Source organism: Pseudophryne corroboree, chromosome 6 (genome assembly GCF_028390025.1).
Source record: "Pseudophryne corroboree isolate aPseCor3 chromosome 6, aPseCor3.hap2, whole genome shotgun sequence".
Classification (NCBI taxonomy): Eukaryota; Metazoa; Chordata; class Amphibia; order Anura; family Myobatrachidae; genus Pseudophryne; species Pseudophryne corroboree.
Window position 1 is genome coordinate 352613427 of NC_086449.1, and position 21079 is coordinate 352634505.

Consider the following 21079-nt stretch of genomic DNA (forward strand, 5'->3'; position numbering starts at 1 on the left):
TTTCTCTCTCTCTCTCTCTCCCTCACTCCCTGTCAGCATTTGGGCGCCATTTCACAGAGCTACGCTGATCCTGGGACTGCTGGGCACTGTCTCCTCTGTAAAGCCGCCTATCTCATCAGCGCTGTGCATTTACAGGACACTTAAGTATTCTACATGCCGTTTAGACAGCATTAGTTAAGAACAAGTGCACTTCTACATGAATATTTAGTACAAGTATTCTGTGATATACATCCAGTGGTTACTGTGCATTGTTATATCTGTATACATACATATCTTTATGTAGTATTGCTAGTCCAGTGCAGTTTTCTTGTTTTATATGTAACAATTTCTGCATTGTACCTGTGACTGTGTGTTCCTATAGCTGATGTGTGGATTCTAGTCTGTGTATCACACATATTGCTATCACTGTATTCTGTGCCCTGGGGGTCTAAGTGAGTCTCATATACCATATAGTGTTCCACAGGATATACTGTTTTGTATTTTTCACTGTGTGTTTCAGTCACCTCATACCACTTAAATCCTCTGTTTGTGCTCTGCAATTGCGGTTACATATCTTAGGTTTTTTTTGTCAGGTATTGTGTTTGTCTGGCTACATTGTACTGATACGCCCTAAGCCTACATTCCCAATAATGTCTGCTACACAGGGCGGGAAATCCGCAGACGCTCCTGTATTATGCAGTGTTGGCGCCACGGATTTACCTGAGGAAAAGATTTCTGCTGAGGGTTCAGGTACTGGGTGTTCTGCACCCCCTAGTCAGCCCGCAGCACCTGTGAAAAATCAGGATCCACCTTGGGCTGCATTTTCAAATATGCTGACTACGCTTGTAACACGACTTACACCCCCTGTGGGACCTCCTGTGCCATTACAGCCACATATTGTCCCTGTAGTTCATCCACCATGGGTGGATACTCTGTCAACCCAGTTACAGCAATTAAATCAGTCCTTGGTTAAACAAAAACCTAACCCTCGCCCTACTGGGACCAAAGGGTCATCTAAGAGGGCCATTTCTTCCTCACAATCCACTAATATTTTGGATGATTCTTCCGATTCGGATGGGGATTATACTGATCCATCAGATGCTGATACTGCTGCTTCTGATGAAGATTCTACAACACAGGTTGATGTTCCTGACCTAGTGGAGGCTATCAAGCTGATTCTTCAGATTGATGATGAGATTGACCCTCCTGATACATCTAAGAAGCCTGATAAATTCAAGCGGCAGAAGGTTACTAAATGAATCTTACCACATTCTGACCATTTACTTGACATACGTCAGGAATCCTGATCTTCTCCAGGAAAGAAATTTTCCCTGTCTAAAAAGATGCTAGCTCGTTATCCTATCTCTGTGTAGTTGAGTAACAAGTGGGAAACCCCGCCACCAGTGGACTCACATGTAGCCTGTCTTGTGGTGTCATCTACTCTTTCTGTCACCACCGTCACCTCTTTGAAGGAACCGACGGATAAGCGTGTGGAGGGTTGTTTGAAGTCTATTTACACTCTTACAGGTGCAAAAGGCATTGAAGCATGGGTTCAAGCAATTGAGGAAGAGCTACCTTTGAATTTTTTTGACACTGCCAGACAATATCTGTCATATATTACCACAGCCTCTCACTATATTCAGGAGGCGGCCTCTGATGCAGGCGTTATGGCGACCAAGGTATGTACTACGTCTAACCTGGCTCGCCGGATTCTGTGGTTACAGTCCTGATCAGTGGACCTGGACTCTAAGAAGACCTTGGAGGTACTCCCTTTTAAGGGAGATATACTATTTGGAGATGATCTGAATAAGATTGTGACTGACTTGGCGTCGGCCAAGACTGCATTTCTCCCAAGTACTAATCCTTTGGCTCCGAAGGCTAAGAGTACTACTTTTCGTTCTTTTCGACCTCCAGGTAAAGCAAATGCTCAGGCGTACCCGAAACAGGCTCGCACTTCCAAATCCTCTAAGCCCAAACCTAAACGTTCTTGGGCCGCCCGTCAGCCTGCTTCCAAACCGTACATGCCTGCTGCATGACGGGGCGGGCCTCCCCCTGGGGGACCCCAGGGTGGGAGGCCGACTTCTGCAGTTCACCCAGGTATGGTCAAAGAGCACTTTGGACGCCTGGGTGCAGGAAGTGGTCTCTCACGGGTACGCAATCTTTTTCAAGAGACGTCCCCCTCGACAGTTTTGCTCAACGTTTATCCCTTCTGATCCGTTAAAAGCAAATTCTACATTTGGTTGTACAATCCCTCCTGGATACAGGAGTGATAGTGCCGGTGCCTCTGTCTAGTTCCGAAGCCGAATGGATCCTCCCGGCCTATACTCAACCTCAAATCTTTGCACAAATTTGTGAGGGTGTCCAAATTCCGTATGGAAACTCTGCGCTCTATTGTACTGGCTTTGGAACCCAAGGACTATATGGTATCCCTGGACATACATGATGCTTACCTACACATACCTATGCCATGTCGCATCAACAATATCTACGGTTTGCTATTGGCAACCTTCATTATCAGTTCCAAGCCTTGCCTTTCGTACTGACCACGGCTCCACGGATCTTCACCAAGGTCATGGTAGACATGATGGCCCTTCTCCGCCGTCAGGGTATCAGGATCCTGCCGTATCTGGACAACTTGTTGATCCTGGTGAACTCCCCAGAGGTTCTCCTCCGTCATCTGGAACTGACGGTCCAATTCCTACAAGCCCATGGGTGGCTCATCAACTGGAAGAAATCCTCACTGGTCCCTGCTAAGAGCATGGGGCACCTGGGGGCATTACTGGACACACACAGCCAACGTTTGTTCTTGTCTCCAGAGAAGGTCCTGAAACTTCAGGACAGAATCAGATGCTTCCTCTCTCGCCAAAGAGTGTCGATACACTCAGTGATGCAAGTACTAGGCCTCATGGTGTCGGCTTTCGACATGGTAGGGTACGCTCAATTTCATTCCCGCCCTCTGCAGAGGTTAATCCTTTCCAAGTGGGACAGTCTGCCTCACCGGATCAGGTCTCAAATGATCTCCTTGACTCCGGAGGTTCATCTGTCACTGAGTTGGTGGCTACAGGACCAACAATTGAGCAGGGGTCGTCCCTTCTGGATCTCCAACTGGGTCCTCCTAACGACGGATGCCAGTCTGCGAGGTTGGGGCACGGTGTTGGAGCAACACTTTCTCCAGAGTCGGTGGACCAGGGAGGAATCTCTCCTCCCAATAAACATTCTGTAATTGCGGGCAGTGTTCAATGCGTTGACATTGGCCCTGCCTTTCGTACAGAACAGGTCTGTTAAAGTACAATCAGACAACGCCACTACGGTGGCGTACATAAATCATCAAGGTGGCACTCGAAGCCGCATGGTAATGATGGAAGTGTTAAAAATTCTTTGATGGGCGGAACGCCATCTACCAGCAATATCAGCAGTGTTCATTCCGGGGGTCCTCAACTGGGAAGCGGACTTCCTCGGTTGTCAGGACATACACACCGGGGAGTGGAGTCTACATCCGGAGGTCTTCCAACTCCTTGTGGACAAGTGGGGTCTACCAGATGTAGACCTGATGGCGTCTCCACACAATCACAAGGTACCGGTCTTCGGAGCAAGGACAAGGGATCCTCAAGCAGCGTTCGTGGACGCACTGGCAATTCCATGGAATTTCTGGCTGCCGTTCGTGTTCCCTCCGGTGTCACTCCTGCCCAGAGTAGTGAGGAAGTTCAAGCAAGAAGGAGGAATCCTTCTTCTAATCGCTCCAGCGTGGCCCAGACGGCATTTGTTCTCAGACCTACAAGGTCTCACGCTAGAGCATCCTTTTCTACTTCGTCAACGCCCAGACCTCCTCGTTCAGGGCCCTTGTGTTTACCAGGACCTGGCAAGACTGGCTTTGACGGCGTGGCTCTTGAAGCTTCACTCCTGAGGGCCAAAGGTTTTTCTGAGGCGGTTATTCAAACTATGTTGAAGGCCCGCAAACCGGCTTCTGCACGGATTTATTATAGGGTCTGGAATTCTTCACCTGGTGTGCTGCTAAGAATTACGATGCATACAAGTTTAGTACTTTCAGACTTCTGGCTTTTTTTGCAACAAGGCCTGGATTTAGGACTTCTCCTGGCCTCCCTCAAGGTTCACATTTCTGCCTTGTCGGTGTGGTTTCAGCAAAAAATTGTATCTATTCTTGACGTTCATACATTGAACCACTTGAGTCTGTGGACCTTAAATGCCTTACGCTTAAGGTCATTTTTGTGTTGGCTATTGCCTCTACTAGGAGGGTGTCTGACTTAGGCGCTTTGTCCTGTCGTCCACCCTTTTTGATTTTTCACCGTGACCGGGCAGTTCTTAGAACTGGTTATCTACCTAAGGTGGTGTCAGCTTTCCACCTTAACCAAGAGATTGTGGTTCCGACTTTTGGTGGTCATTCCGAGTTGATCGCTAGCTGCTTTTCGTTCGCAGCGCAGCGATTAGGTATAAAAGTGGCACTTCTGCGCATGCGTATTGTGCGCACTGCGCGCACGCGTCGTACTTTCACAAAAGCCGATGTAGTTTTACACAAGGTCTAGCGCCGCTTTTCAATCCACTGCTGGCCGCAGAGTGATTGACAGGAAGTGGGTGTTTCTGGGTGGTAACTGACCGTTTTCGGGGAGTGTGTCGGATAAAAACGCAGGAGTGGCTGGGGAATCTTAGGCGTGGCTGGCTGAACGCAAGGCGTGTTTGTGACATCAAAACAGGAACTAAACATTCTGAAGTGATCGCTAGCTAGGAGCAAGTCTCGAGCTACTCTGAAACTGCACAATCTTTTTATGTAGTAGATCTGCGATCCTTTCGTTCGCACTTCTGCTAAGCTAAGATACACTCCCAGAGGGCGGCGGCTTAGCGTTTGCACTGCTGCTAAAAGCAGCTAGCGAGCGATCAAGTTGTAATGAGGGCCTTTATCTCTTCTGGTTTGTCCTCCAAAGAGCAGTCTTTGGATGTGGTACGGGCTTTCCGTATATATGTAGAAAGGACTGCCTCTATCAGGAGATCAGATTCTCTCTTTGTACTTTTTGGTTTTCACAAACGTGGCTGGCCTGCGAATAAGCAGACCTTGGCCAGATGGATTAGAATGGTGATTGCACAAGTTTATGCGGCAGGCTGGACTCCCAGCTCCTTCTGCTATCAAGGCCCATTCTACTCGGTCTGTTGGACCTTCTTGGGTGGCCCGCCGTGGCGCGTCTGCTGAACAATTATGCAAGGCTGCTACGTGGTCCTCAGTAAACACGTTCATCATGTTCTGTGCCTTCGATACTTCCGCTTCCCAGGATGCTTCCTTTGGATGCCGTGTTCTTGTGCCCGCTACAGTGTGTCCTCTCCCATGAGGAACTGCTTTTAGGGCACCCCCCAGTGTTATTCCCTGTGGAATACCAGTGTACCCCGCTGCAGAAAAGGAGATTTATGGTAAGACTTCTCATTCTTAAATCTCTTTCTGAGAGGTACACTGGTTTCCACAGGGCGCCCACCCTGACGCACTTAGCTTCTTTGGGTTTGCATGGCATTAGCCGCTAGTCCCTTCTCCTGTTGTGAGAATGTGGGTCTATGTGACTAACATCTACCGTCTCTCTTACCTGCTACTGCATTGGACTGGTTAACAAAACTGAGCTCCAGTGCCTGGAGGCGGGTCTATAGAGGAGGCGGTGCAGTGCATCCTGGGAACAGTCAAAGCTTTAGCCTGTTGGTGCCTCGGATCAAGATCCAACTCTACACCCCCAATGTTATTCCCTGTGGAAACCAGTGTACCTCGCAGAAAGAAATTTAACAATGGTAAGTCTTACCATAAATCTCCTTTTTGGGTTTGTTTAGACTTCCATAAATTTGGAGATTTGAATTTGGCGCTAAACGTGACATCATGGAAGGCATGCATGTCCTTTCAAATGTTAAATAGAGTGGCGCGCGTCCCTATGGGAGCTGCAGCCGCTTCGTAATAGCTGACGGGAGCCGAGAGAGATGCCAAGAGCTCCCACTGCTTGCAGTGCTGTGAGCCATTATAATGTTGCTCTACTGCTCATATTCCTGAGAGCTGACATATTGTTCATCAGATAGGTTGGGAAATTTCACCATGCAGTATAATCCTTTAATTAATGGAGATATTTTACACTTCAGTACACATTTGTACATATTTGTGGCCTGTTTGCTCACCTGCAACAACTGTTTTATTTACTTAGTGTATGTATGGGAATTTTTATATGTAATATATTTCCTTCTAATTATTTCTATAGTACACACATAGGGGGTATATTCAATTGAAGTCGGATCCATTCCGACATTCATTTGTCGGAATGGATCCGACCTGGGCTATTCAATGACATCTCAATTCGACTTTTAAAAAAGTCGAATTGAGATGCGGGAGGGGAGACGGGGGAAAGCCGCGGGCAGATGGGGGAGAGCAGTGCTACAGCAGCGGCTATATAGCCGCTGCTGTAGTGCTGCTCTCCCCCGTCTGCCCGCGGCTCTCCCCCGTATCCCCCCCCAGTCTCTCTTCCTCTCCCCCGTCCCTCCCTACATCACAGCCGCTGCTCATGGCCGCGTCCACCCGGCTCCAGCAAGCGAGGGTTCGCTTGCTGGAGCCGGGTGGACGATGCTGTGAGCGGCAGCTGTGACATCCTCAAGCGCTGGTCACCCCGTCCCCGTCTCCGGCACTGCTCTCCCCATCTCACTTCGACTTTTTCTAAAGTCGAACTGAGATGGTCGAAAATGGTCGGTTTTGGCCCCTTTTTGACACAAGCACGTGGATCGGCAGCTATTCCGCCGATCCATGTGCTTTTCGACAACTCAAATTTATCGACTTGTTGAAAAATTTGGGGTTATATTGAATAGTTCGGAACCCCTTCCGACATAAAAAAGTCGAAAACTGCCGTCTTTTCGACAGACGGCAGCTTTCGACTTCAATTGAATATACCCCATAGTGTGGGAGGGGGCACTGCTTTTCAATACATCACTCACAGATTATGGGGGGTATTCAATTTGTGCCTTTTTTTTTCAACAGGCGGAAAAACTGCACTTTTTGACAGTTTTTAGGTCGAATATGCATTCGACCTACAGTATGCAGTGAAAGTGCCTTGTTTTCTACTGCTGAAAAAAACAGCACTGTCAGAAAACACGTTACTCGCCGATCCACGTGTTTTTGTTGAAAACGCGTCTGTTTTCGACAGTTTACCGATGATGCAGATTGAACTTGTTATCAAGTTGAATCTGCATTGTCGGAATGCTGGCCGGAAACGGCCGGCATTGAATAGTGACGTGTTGGATCCTCTCCGTCGGACAGGATCTGATTTCATTTGAATATACCTATATAGCTACTTTTATAATAGAGTGCTGGGATGTTTGTCTCACATGAATTTAAATATTATAAGTGTAAAAGTATTGAGGGAAACCAATAATGAAGCATGCTAGCGATGGCTAACATTTGTCTTTGTTTCATCAGTCCATTAGAATTTTTCAACATTAATCAGGATCCATTTCCAGGACATGTGATCACTACCCCCACAAGAAATCTACTTCAAAGGCCTCTCACACTGAGACTTTTCACACCTACACAGTAGGAATTGGCTTCTAACACCTTTCCAAAAGACTGCCTATCCTAGGATAATTGACTAAATCAGCAGTTATTTTATTTATCACTTGCTTCAAATATACCCAATAGGTTATAGCAATAACTTTGTTCATAATCCCATTATAATTTTGGATCACATACTGAATTGGGGGACAACAAAACACAAAAAGGAAAAAACGAAAAAAACAAACAAACACTGCTTTCTCTCCCTCTCTCATCATCATATGCAGCTCAAACTTAGTAATCTGTCATTGATGACCAAATGTATACGTATTGCTCCAGCTTCATTCTTTCACTCCGCCCACCACGTTCTGCAGTTCCTATCACACCATCACAGGCTTCTATTCTCCAATCTCTTGGCATTTTAAAAAGAAAACACAGGCGCATTCGTGGGAAGCGAGCAGGCCGGAAATGTATTTCCCCCGGTAACCATCTAAGTCCTTTGCCCACCTGCTCACCCCCATATTCAAGGAACAATCAAATAGAAGTGATACCCAAAAGACGGCCCTGTGTTTGGAAGGACAGAACTATCAACTCTCGCTTTGTGACCCCCATACCCAGAGCTCCTGCACTTAACATAAAGAAAACTGAAGGCCCTCTGGTATGCCCAATCAGGTCAGTACTTTGTAATGTCAGATCTATAAGAAACAAGACTGCAACAATTGCTGATCTTATTGAATCTGCAGATCTAGCCTGTATTACAGAGACCTGACTAGATGAAAATGTAGCACCTATATTGGAGGCTGCAGTACCAACAAACTACTCTGTCATCCACAACCCAAGACTGGACCGCAGGGGTGGCAGGGTGGCTCTCTGCTTCAAAAAAGAACTTAAACTTAGGGTCCACCCTATTGAAATTACTCGCTCATTCGAGTGCATTGCTGCCCGGAGTTCGACAGGCTTAGGTTTCAGAGTACTTCTCATTTACCGGCCACCTGGAGATGAAATGATATTTCTACAAGAAATTGCAGACACTGTTGCTGGCCTGGTTCTGGAACATCAAAGATGGCTCATCCTCGGGGATTTCAATGCATGGGTGGATAATGAACTCACACGCCTTGGCCAAGACCTCCTGTACACAATGAGTGGTCTGGGCTTCACACAGGTCATTCCCTCTGCCACACATAAAAGTGGTCACACTCTCGATCTTGTCTTTCAGATTGGATTAGAAGTCACTGACCTAAAAATAAACCCAGTCATCTGGTCAGACCACTACTCCCTCTGGTTCTCAGTTGCAACCCCTCAAATAAGATCTCTGCCCGTGGAGTTGACCAGGTATCGTCCAAGGAGGGGTATGACTCCCCAGGCTCTTGCAGCAAATCTGGATCTCTCTGCTATACTGGGTGCCTGTGAAGATCCCTGTTCCCTAGTCCGTTATTATAATAGGGATGTTATGGCTGCAATTGATATTATCGCCCCTGTGCGTATAAGACCTCGTAAACCACAACATCAAGCTCCATGGTTCGACAACAGTGTTAGTGAGCTCAAGAAAAGGGGGCGTAGGCTGGAAAGACGATGGAGGAAGACTAACCTAGTGGATGACAAAATAAAACTAATAAAGCATAACGAAGAATATCAATCGACAATCACTCGTAAGAAATCACAGTTCCTGTCAAGTGAGATCACAGCAGCAAACAATAGGCCAGCTCAACTTTTCCGCACAGTGGAGATGCTTTGCAAGCCAGCATGCCTGCAGACTGATGAGACCCTCTTCCAGGCAAGATGCAACGAGTTTGCAAACTTCTTTGCAGATAAAATATCCACCATCCGGGCTGGAATCTCCACAGTGCCATCAAAGGAGTGCAAACGACAAAGCCTGCCAATATAAGCTACCTGCCTTCATGGACCAGCTTTGACCCAGTGGATGTAAAGGACACTGCTGAAATTGCTCGGATTTTGCGTCCCACCACCTGTGATCTGGACCCAGCCTCAACCAAGCTTCTAATAGGTTGTATGGATATAATTGGTCCTGTCTTTGCAAAAATTGTTCAATGCTCTTTGCAGACAGGCATTTTTCCTGGACCCCTAAAGGAAGCAATTGTTAGACCGCTTCTTAAAAAACCTAATTTAGATCCCGACTGCATGACCAATTACAGACCGGTATCAAACCTTCCTTTCCTAGGAAAGGTTATTGAGAAAGTGGTTGCCTGACAACCCATGATATTTATGATCCATTTCAATCAGGATTCAGGAGAAGACATAGCACTGAAACAGCCCTGGCGTGTGTGTTAATGTTACGCACACCAGTGCTAACAGGAGTATACCGGTGTATGAACAGAGAGGGAAGCGAAGCAAACGAACTCACAGACAGTATAACATAACATACACAGGAGGTGATGGAATAACTAATAAACACAAAGTGAACGGAGAAGCCCAAAGGCTCAGGAATTGGGTGTCTCCCTAGTGTCAGGAATGCTCAGATGGAATAGAGCGGACAATGAAGCGAGGTGTAGTGATTTAACATGTGGAGCACCTGAAATGATGTTGCTAAGAGCAACAGAAAAAAACCCCAAAGGGTTACCAACGGGTGTGGGAATAAACTCCTTGGTCAGAGATAGAAATATAGACACAAGGAGAGTATCCACAATCCTAACCCCCACTTGCAGGGCACAGGTTCAGCTTACTGCCACTAAACTGACACCCGGACGCCCTGCACAGTAAGGGAGGATTAAGCAAGCAGGTCTGAGAGTACAGCCGCAAACCTGCTGGGTTCACAGAATAGCAAAAGAACCCCAGCAGGTCAAACAACTGACTCCAGTCTTACTGCTAGGTCCGGATTGGCAGAATGAAGTACCGAATCCCAAGGCCTATTCGCAGTAAGCAACAAGTAAATACAAAGTCACACAGTACTAGCTAACTCTCTGGAACTGACTAACAAACAAAGATTCAGCAGCATTTGCCTAGCCTGAGAGGATGGTTTATATAGCAGGTGCTGTCCACGCCCCACTCAGACCTCACAGACTGTGAGCACAAAACCAGCGCCGGATTCCCTGCCGTGCACAGAGCCTGTAACCACTACACAGTAAAAACCCGGACCGGAGTATCAGCTGCGCTCAGGTTACTTCGCTAACACTTGCCTCCCGGTTGCCATGGCGACGTGGCAGCACAGAGCAGGAGATCCTAACAGTACCCCCCCTCTGACGAGGGGTCAAAGAACCCCTACCACCGGGTTTATCGGGGAACTGCGAGAAGAAAGAGCGTATCAGTCTGGGGGCATGAAGATCACAACTGCGCACCCACGACCGCTCCTCCGGGCCATACCCCTTCCAGTGCACCAAAAATGACAGCCGACCCCGAACCATCTTGGAGTCAAGAACCCTTTCAACCACTAACTCCCTCTGACCCCGTATCTCCCGTAATTCATCCGGGGGTCGAGCTTTTAGTCATGCGGCTCCGACTCTATGGAACTCACTTCCCCGCACAGTGCGAGAGGCCCCAACTATAGAATCCTTCAAAAGTACACTGAAGACTTTCCTTTTTACTCAAGCATTTCCATAATGTCCCTTTCTCTGACGTCCTAGTGGATGCTGGGGACTCCGTAAGGACCATGGGGAATAGACGGGCTCCGCAGGAGACTGGGCACACTATAAGAAAGATTTGGTACTACCTGGTGTGCACTGGCTCCTCCCTCTATGCCCCTCCTCCAGACCTCAGTTAGATTTCTGTGCCCGGCCGAGCTGGATGCACACTAGGGGCTCTCCTGAGCTCCTAGAAAGAAAGTATATGTTAGGTTTTTTATTTTACAGTGAGACCTGCTGGCAACAGGCTCACTGCAACGAGGGACTAAGGGGAGAAGAAGCGAACCTACCTGCTTGCAGCTAGCTTGGGCTTCTTAGGCTACTGGACACCATTAGCTCCAGAGGGATCGACCGCAGGACCCGTCCTTGGTGTTCGTTCCCGGAGCCGCGCCGCCGTCCCCCTTACAGAGCCAGAAGCAAGGAGATGGTCCGGAAAATCGGCGGCAGAAGACTTCAGTCTTCACCAAGGTAGCGCACAGCACTGCAGCTGTGCGCCATTGATCCTCATACACACTTCACACTCCGGTCACTGAGGGTGCAGGGCGCTGGGGGGAGGCGCCCTGAGCAGCAATAAAATCACCTTGGCTGGCAAAATAACCACAATATATAGCCCCAGAGGCTATATATGTGGTAATTACCCCTGCCAGAATACAGAAAAAAGCGGGAGAAAAGTCAGCCGAAAAAGGGGCGGAGCCATCTCCCTCAGCACACTGGCGCCATTTCTCCCTCACAGTTCCGCTGGAAGGTAGCTCCCTGACTCTCCCCTGCAGTCTACACTACAGAAAAGGGTAAAAAAGAGAGGGGGGGCACAAATTTGAGGCGCAGTAAATATTATAGCAGCTATAGGGGACATAATTCAGTTAGTCCCTGCATTATATAGCGCTCTGGTGTGTGCTGGCATACTCTCTCTCTGTCTCCCCAAAGGGCTTTTGTGGGGTCCTGTCTCCTTTAAGAGCATTCCCTGTATGTGTGTGCGGTGTGTCGGTACGGCTGTGTCGACATGTTTGATGAGGAGACTTATGTGGAGGCGGAGCAGATGCCTATAAATGTGATGTCACCCCCTGCGGGGCAGACACCTGAGTGGATGGACTTATGGAAGGAATTACGTGCAAGTGTCGACTCCTTACATAAAAAATTTGACGACATGCCAAATGCGGGACAGCCGGCTTCTCAGCTCGTGTCTGCCCAGGCAATTCAAAGGCCATCAGGGGCTCTAAAACGCCCACTACCTCAGATGGCAGACACAGATATCGACACGGATACTGATACCAGTGTCGACGACGATGAGTCAAATTTAATGTCCACTAGGGCCATTCGTTGCATGATTGAGGCAATGAAAGAGGTTTTACACTGTCACGATCCGGGTATCTGGACACCATTTCTTACCCATCAGATGCCTCCTAAGGCTGGCTCAGCGCTCCAGGACCGGATCCCATCTGTTATCCTGATGTGTACATTCCTGTATCCTCTCCTGTCACTCTGGGACACTGTCACAGTAAACGCCATATTACACCTGGCATGGCGTCTCCCGCGGCCTCCGCCGCCGTCCCTGAACTTCTGCATGCAGAGTGTCTGAGTGGCGATTACGTCAGCCGCGGCCTCCGCTGTGTCCGCGTGGTTGGATGTGCATCTGTCAGCCTGGCGCCTCCTGTCTCCAGTGGCCGGCGCCGCCATTGCTGTTTTCATTACCACGTGGATTACAAACCAAACTTCCCTCCAAGTGTCTGCATGGGCGCAGCCATCTTGGATTCTGTCAGCTGATCATTTACTCCAATCTGTTGTCAGTATTGTTAATCTGCATAATTGCCTAGCCAATCCCTTCCTTGCTGCAGGTATAAATACACTGTGCCTGAGCAAGGAAGGCGTCAGTGCTTTGGTTGTCAAACCTAGTTCCTGTTTGTCTCTCTCCTGTGATTGTCTTCCAGGTTCCAGCTCCTGTCTCAAGACTTCCACCATAGAGACCCGCACCAGCATTCCATCTGCGGTGTAGCCTGACTCTCCGATCCATTGTGGATTCATCTGTTTCCAGCTACAACATTACCTGCTTCCAGCCCAGCTTCCAGCAGAGTACAGCTTCTCTTAAAGGGCCGGTGTCCTTTCTACACTTTACCACTCTCCACCGGTATTATTATTTCTCCGCTCTCAAGTTCTACATTTCATTCATATTGCATCGCTCTCAAGCTTCATTTATTATTTAACTGGTTCCAGCCAGTATCCACTCCGTGCTAACAACAGTCTGGTTCCAGCCAGTATCCACAGCAGCCGTTTTATCTTCAGCAACCCAGCTTTTCCTGGAACACCAGCTGGTACAATCCTGGGTTATCTCCATTGCTACATTCGGGCCTGGTAAGGACTTTCCATCTAGAAGATTATAAGAACTATCTCACACTACCAGTGCCCTGTGGCTCCTGCCACCCTGTAGTACCCAGGAACTGTATTTATTCTTTGCTGACTTTTATGTTTTCTTTTACTGCTGCTGTGTTGCGGAGTTGTCATAATAAACATCATTGACTTTTATCCAAGTTGTCGTGGTCACGCCTTCGGGCAGTTATTATTCATGTTACTTACATGTCCAGGGGTCTGATACAACCTCCCAGGTTCCGGTACATCTCAGCCCCTACAACTGAGGCTGCCTCCCGTCAGCTCAGGCCCTCAGTTGTGACATACACATTTCTGATATAAACCCAGGTACCTCAAAAAAGGGTATTATGTTTGGGGAGAAAAAACTACCAATAGTTTTTCCCCCATCTGAAGAATTAAATGAAGTGTGTGAAGAAGCGTGGGCTTTCCCTGATAAAAAATTGGTGATTTCAAAAAAATTACTAATGGCGTTCCCTTTCTCGCCAGAGGATAGGTCACGTTGGGAAACTCCCCCTAGGGTGGATAAAGCGCTCACACGTTTGTCTAAAAAGGTGGCACTACCGTCTCCGGATACGGCCGCCCTAAAGGAACCTGCTGATAGAAAGCAGGAGGCTATCCTAAAATCTATATATACACACACTGGTGTTATACTGAGACCAGCTATTGCTTCAGCGTGGATGTGCAGTGCTGCTGCTGCTTGGTCAGATTCCCTGTCAGAAAATATTGACACCCTGGACAGGGATACTATATTGCTAACCGTAGAGCATATAAAAGACTCAGTCTTGTACATGAGAGATGCACAGAGGGAGATCTGCCGGCTGGCATCTAGAATAAGTGCATTGTCCATTTCTGCTAGGAGAGGCTTATGGACTCGGCAGTGGACAGGGGATGCAGATTCTAAAAGGCACATGGAAGTTTTGCCTTATAAGGGTGAGGAGTTATTCGGGGATGGTCTCTCAGACCTTGTTTCCACAGCAACAGCTGGGAAGTGAGCATTTTTGCCCCATGTCCCCTCACAGCCTAAGAAAGCGCCGTATTATCAGGTACAGTCCTTTCGACCCCAGAAAAACAGGCGGGGAAAAGGCGGGTCCTTTCTGTCTAGAGGCAGAGGAAGGGGAAAAAAGCTGCACCACGCAGCAGGTTCCCAGGAACAAAAGTCCTCCCCCGCTTATTCCAAATCCGCCGCATAACGGTGGGGCTCCACAGGCGGAGCCAGGTACGGTGGGGGGCCGCCTCAAAAATTTCAGCGATCAGTGGGTTCGCTCACGGGTGGATCCCTGGATCCTTCAAGTAGTATCTCAGGGGTACAAACTGGAATTCGAGGCGACTCCCCCCCGCCGTTTCCTCAAATCGGCCTTACCGACAACTCCCACGGGCAGGGAGGCTGTACTAGAGGCAATTCACAAGCTGTATTCCCAGCAGGTGATAGTCAAAGTACCCCTACTTCAACAAGGACGGGGTTACTATTCCACACTGTTTGTGGTACCGAAACCGGACGGTTCGGTGAGACCCATTTTAAATTTGAAATCCTTGAACACATACATAAAAAGATTCAAGTTCAAGATGGAATCGCTCAGGGCGGTTATTGCAAGCCTGGACGAGGGGGATTACATGGTATCCCTGGACATCAAGGATGCTTACCTGCATGTCCCAATTTACCTTCCTCACCAGGAGTACCTCAGATTTGTGGTACAGGATTGGCATTACCAATTCCAGACACTACCGTTTGGACTGTCCACGGCACCGAGGGTGTTTACCAAGGTAATGGCAGAAATGATAATACTCCTTCGAAAAAAGGGAGTTTTAATTATCCCGTACTTGGACGATCTCCTAATAAAGGCGAGGTCCAGGGAGCAGTTACTGGTCGGAGTAGCACTATCTCGGGAAGTGCTACAACAGCATGGCTGGATTCTAAACATTCCAAAGTCACAACTGGTTCCTTCCACACGCTTACTGTTCCTGGGGATGATTCTGGACACAGAACAGAAAAAAGTGTTTCTCCCGCAGGAGAAAGCCAAGGAGCTGTCATCTCTAGTCAGAGACCTCCTAAAACCAAAACGGGTATCGGTGCATCACTGCACACGAGTCCTGGGAAAAATGGTGGCTTCGTACGAAGCAGTTCCATTTGGCAGGTTCCATGCAAGGACCTTCCAGTGGGACCTCTTGGACAAGTGGTCGGGATCGCATCTTCAGATGCATCAACTGATAACCCTGTCTCCAAGGACCAGGGTGTCTCTACTGTGGTGGCTGCAGAGTGCTCATCTTCTAGAGGGCCGCAGATTCGGCATACAGGACTGGGTCCTGGTGACCACGGATGCCAGCCTTCGGGGCTGGGGCGCAGTCACACAGGGAAGAAATTTCTAGGGACTTTGGTCAAGTCAGGAGTCGTCCCTACACATAAACATTCTGGAACTGAGGGCCATTTACAATGCCCTAAGTCAGGCAAGGCCCCTGCTTCAAAACCAGCCGGTTCTGATCCAATCAGACAACATCACGGCAGTCGCCCATGTAAACCGACAGGGCGGCACAAGAAGCAGGGTGGCGATGGCAGAAGCCACAAGGATTCTCCGATGGGCGGAAAATCACGTAATAGCACTGTCAGCAGTGTTCATTCCGGGAGTGGACAACTGGGAAGCAGACTTCCTCAGCAGACACGACCTACACCCGGGAGAGTGGGGACTTCATCCAGAAGTCTTCCTACTGTTGGTAAACCGTTTTGAAAGGCCACAGGTGGACATGATGGCGTCCCGCCTCAACAAAAAGCTAAAGAGATATTGCGCCAGGTCAAGGGACCCTCAGGCGATAGCTGTGGACGCTCTAGTGACACCGTGGGTGTACCAGTCGGTTTATGTGTTCCCTCCTCTGCCTCTCATACCAAAGGTACTGAGAATAATAAGAAGTCGAGGAGTAAGAACGATACTCGTGGTTCCAGATTGGCCAAGAAGAGCTTGGTACCCGGAACTTCAAGAAATGTTATCAGAGGACCCATGGCCTCTACCGCTCAGACAGGATCTGCTACAGCAGGGGCCCTGTCTGTTCCAAGACTTACCGCGGCTGCGTTTGACGGCATGGCGGTTGAATTCCGGATCCTAAAGGAAAAGGGCATTCCGGAGGAAGTCATTCCTACGCTGATAAAAGCCAGGAAAGAAGTAACCGCAAATCATTATCACCGCATTTGGCGAAAATATGTTGCGTGGTGTGAGGCCAGGAAGGCCCCTACAGAGGAATTTCAGCTGGGTCGTTTTCTGCACTTCCTGCAGTCAGGAGTGACTATGGGCCTAAAATTGGGTTCCATTAAGGTCCAGATTTCGGCTCTGTCGATTTTCTTCCAGAAAGAACTGGCTTCACTGCCTGAAGTTCAGACTTTTGTAAAGGGAGTGCTTCATATTCAGCCCCCTTTTGTGCCTCCTGTGGCACCTTGGGATCTCAATGTGGTGTTGAGTTTCCTAAAATCACATTGGTTTGAACCACTTAAAACCGTGTATCTGAAATATCTCACGTGGAAAGTGGTCATGTTATTGGCCTTGGCTTCGGCCAGGCGTGTGTCAGAATTGGCGGCTTTGTCATGTAAAAGCCCTTATCTGATTTTCCATATGGATAGGGCAGAATTGAGGACTCGTCCCCAGTTTCTCCCTAAGGTGGTATCGGCTTTTCACTTGAACCAACCTATTGTGGTGCCTGCGGCTACTAGGGACTTGGAGGATTCCAAGTTACTGGACGTAGTCAGGGCCTTGAAAATTTATGTTTCCAGGACGGCTGGAGTCAGGAAAACTGACTCGCTTTTTATCCTGTATGCACCCAACAAAATAGGTGCTCCTGCTTCTAAGCAGACTATTGCTCGCTGGATTTGTAGCACAATTCAGCTGGCGCATTCTGCGGCTGGATTGCCGCATCCTCAATCAGTGAAAGCCCATTCCACGAGGAAGGTGGGCTCATCTTGGGCGGCTGCCCGAGGGGGCTCGGCTTTACAACTTTGCCGAGCTGCAACTTGGTCAGGGGCAAACACGTTTGCAAAATTCTACAAATTTGATACCCTGGCTGAGGAGGACCTTGAGTTCTCTCATTCGGTGCTGCAGAGTCATCCGCACTCTCCCGCCCGTTTGGGAGCTTTGGTATAATCCCCATGGTCCTTACGGAGTCCCCAGCATCCACTAGGACGTCAGAGAAAATAAGAATTTACTCACCGGTAATTCTATTTCTCGTAGTCCGTAGTGGATGCTGGGCGCCCATCCCAAGTGCGGATTGTCTGCAATACTTGTATATAGTTATTGCCTAACTAAAGGGTAATTGTTGAGCCATCTGTTGAGAGGCTCAGTTATATTTCATACTGTTAACTGGGTTTAATATCACGAGTTATACGGTGTGATTGGTGTGGCTGGTATGAGTCTTACCCGGGATTCAAAATCCTTCCTTATTGTGTCAGCTCTTCCGGGCACAGTATCCTAACTGAGGTCTGGAGGAGGGGCATAGAGGGAGGAGCCAGTGCACACCAGGTAGTACCAAGTCTTTCTTATAGTGTGCCCAGTCTCCTGCGGAGCCCGTCTATTCCCCATGGTCCTTACGGAGTCCCCAGCATCCACTACGGACTACGAGAAATAGAATTACCGGTGAGTTAATTCTTATTTTTAGTATCTCCATGCTTCTGTATTTTATGAAAATGTACTTCATTATTTTCTGTACTATATTATGCTATGTATCTGTTAAGCGCCTTGAGTCCTATTGGAGAAAGAGCGCTATATAAATAAAATTATTATTATTATTATTATTATTATTTTAACATGTTCTTATGTCATGAAAACAGATGAGAGCCATTGATTTAGAGGCTTCACTATCTTGTCCCTTTTTTGTGATACTTCTAACCAGCTGTAGATGGCACTCTTGTTATTCCTTTATATTGTCTTTCTGCTTGTTTTATTATTTATAGTCCATGAATAAAGGAAGCATTGTATTTATCATTGAAGAAATGAGAGTTCTATTATAACTGAAGTGACATGATTTTGGTTTGATACATACTATACAGTATGTGAAGAATTCCTCTTTATCAATCTTCCCTCTTATGGATCCAAAGTAATCTCTGTGTTCTCATTCTAGTCCCCTCGCTGTCCTGTTCCTCCAGTTATTAACTCTTGTTTAGCTCCTTCGCACAACAGTTTTTTACATATATATTAAATGTACTAAACCATAATATAATAATATTTCATGATAAGTTTTCATGTATTAAATGTCGCTGTAAAGTAATAATTTTCCATGTGCAATTTGGATTTCTGAAAAGTACTTTGTGGCACACACTTTTCAGTCTATTCAGTTTATTTTGGTATTTAATATCTTTTTGCTTCTCATCAATTTGACAAACACAATTTGACCTTCGGAAACAATGCCGTTTAGAGCTTACTTTGCTTCTTCCCTAAAGGTCTCCGCTCTTGTGTATCCTATAGTTCATGCAATTTCCACTGCTTCAGCACCAGAGTTTATCTGCAGCTAGAAGCATTGTAGGTGAACAAGAGAGCTGTATTGATGTGCTGGGCCCTGGGGTCCTGGCGTCTTGGTATAGAGTGTCATCAGGACAAAGAGATGGCGCCAACAGTCCTGCCTTGCGCGCCAGTGACTAGAATTAATTACAAACCAATCGAATCCGTTGCAGCCAATTGGTAAACTAATTGGTAACTTAATCTGGGTATCTAGCTCTGGTGATTCGGGATGGGGGAGGGAATATCCTGAGAGACACTTTTGTCCAGCTGTGGGTGAGATGTCCGGAGAGAGATGTGCATGAGTGGAGACGGAGCCCCCGCTGCTGCTTGTCCTGTTTGTATTCCCTTGTTCGGAAAACATGGCTTGTGTTACAGCTCACATGGCATGCAGTATGATCATGCTGATAAGGTGAACAGAGCAGTCCTTCAAGTGGGTACCTGCAAGAGAGATGATCACTCATTTACAAGCAGAGGAGGCTATACCACTGCAAATTAGGACTAATCGCAGGACTGTGACAGCCACAATTTGGGGGAAAAGCATTTTGATATAATTATTCCGGATTATGTTCAAGTAGATACAACGTAGCATAGTTTTGGACAGGAAAGTCACTATTACTGTATACTGGATATGAAGCCAGGGCATAAGGAATAGACAGCAGAGCATGAATGCTCACACTACAAGTCTAGCAGCCACATAGGACCCTGTCCTGCTGTCTCCCTTTCTGTGTCACACTATACTGTCCTGTAGTATAATATGATTACATATTGGCTATTATTGTCATTTATGAAAAAAAGGAAGTTGGGTCAAAAGTTGAATAACATAAACAAATGGTCAATAAAACACAAAAGCACAAGATCAGGCTTTCCAAATATAAATCATTTCAAAATAAACGTATCCATGAATAAGAAATGTCTAATCAGCTATTTCGTGTTCTTTATATGATATTTGGGGGATTTCAATTTAGAGGATCTCTGCTTACATTCTGTATTATTTTTTATAGCAGAACTTTAAAACATTGCAGTGCTTCATAAGATGATGATAGCTGTCAGGAAAAGAACATCTACATAAACTGTCCATTCAGTGTCGTCCTGAGCTTAGTGGAGCCTGGCAATGTAAAGGAAATCTATCATCAAAACATTGTTATTGTACAGTGTAACATACTACATTTCTGTCATTTCTGAACAATTTACACAATATCCTGTTTATAGAAGAATAAAAGAGAATGAGAAGCCTTTAATTAAAAAAAAAAAAGTAGCAGATGCACATCAGTGGATGAAAATTCAGGTTTGTCCCTCTTAACATTTAATTCAGGGTATTGTCCAGCCTCAATTATATCTTATGATTTCTGGTTTTGAAGAGGCGTCCCCCAGATATTAAATCACATCATCAGCATATAATTCAGTCTTGAATCCTGCTATCTATATTATTTGGTATGAAATTCATCTGTAATACAAACTGCGAGAGGTTTCGTAAAAGTGCCATACAGAAAATAAACATATTTAATATGTGATGGTAGTAATGGCATTTAGTTACATCTGCCACATTAATTTGCATTTGACTGAAAACTATCTCCTGTGAGTAGCTTGGTTCTGACATAATGTAACCACCTCTTGTAAGATTGGAGGTGTAACGGGCATCCACAGAACAAATGATTTTAGAACTAACAATTCCTGTGAGGTTGGTGTCATTATGAGAATGATCAAGTTGCCTTCACCAACTGGCAAGTCATAAATATATAACGTTGGAGCAAAATGTATCTACACAAGTACATTTCCAAAATACGTGGAAGTGGTCACTTATCTCTAGAGCACATGGGACTAAATGGGTGAAATATAATAGGTACGCAGAAGGATCCACAGCTAAGTGTGTTAGCCCAAGGCAATACTGTCCACCTGCCCTCTAAGCTACTTAGCTTTCCTGAAACCAGTCCTGGCCTCTATTTCATGCCATTTTGCTCTTTTATCTGGCTATAACATGAATGTAGCCTTAGTTCTAGCATAATGGAGCGGGACTCTACACAGGCAGCCTCTAATGGGTGATACAACTTCTATCTGTTATTTGGAAGATAATCAAACCTTGATCTTTTAGGTCCTAATAAGTAATAACACTTTGCCAGGTAATTGTTTATAAAGCATTTCTTAAAATCTCTTTTATGCATGATCTCGTGTAATGACATATTAATGCA

General features: G+C 46.8%; 1 protein-coding gene across 3 annotated transcripts in view; it reads left to right on the forward strand.

Moving 5' to 3' along the window:
* The window catches only part of SCAPER (S-phase cyclin A associated protein in the ER), a 725664-nt gene that overhangs the window by 80876 nt on the left and 623709 nt on the right, over nucleotides 1–21079 (forward strand). The gene's annotated exons all lie outside the window — the stretch shown is intronic.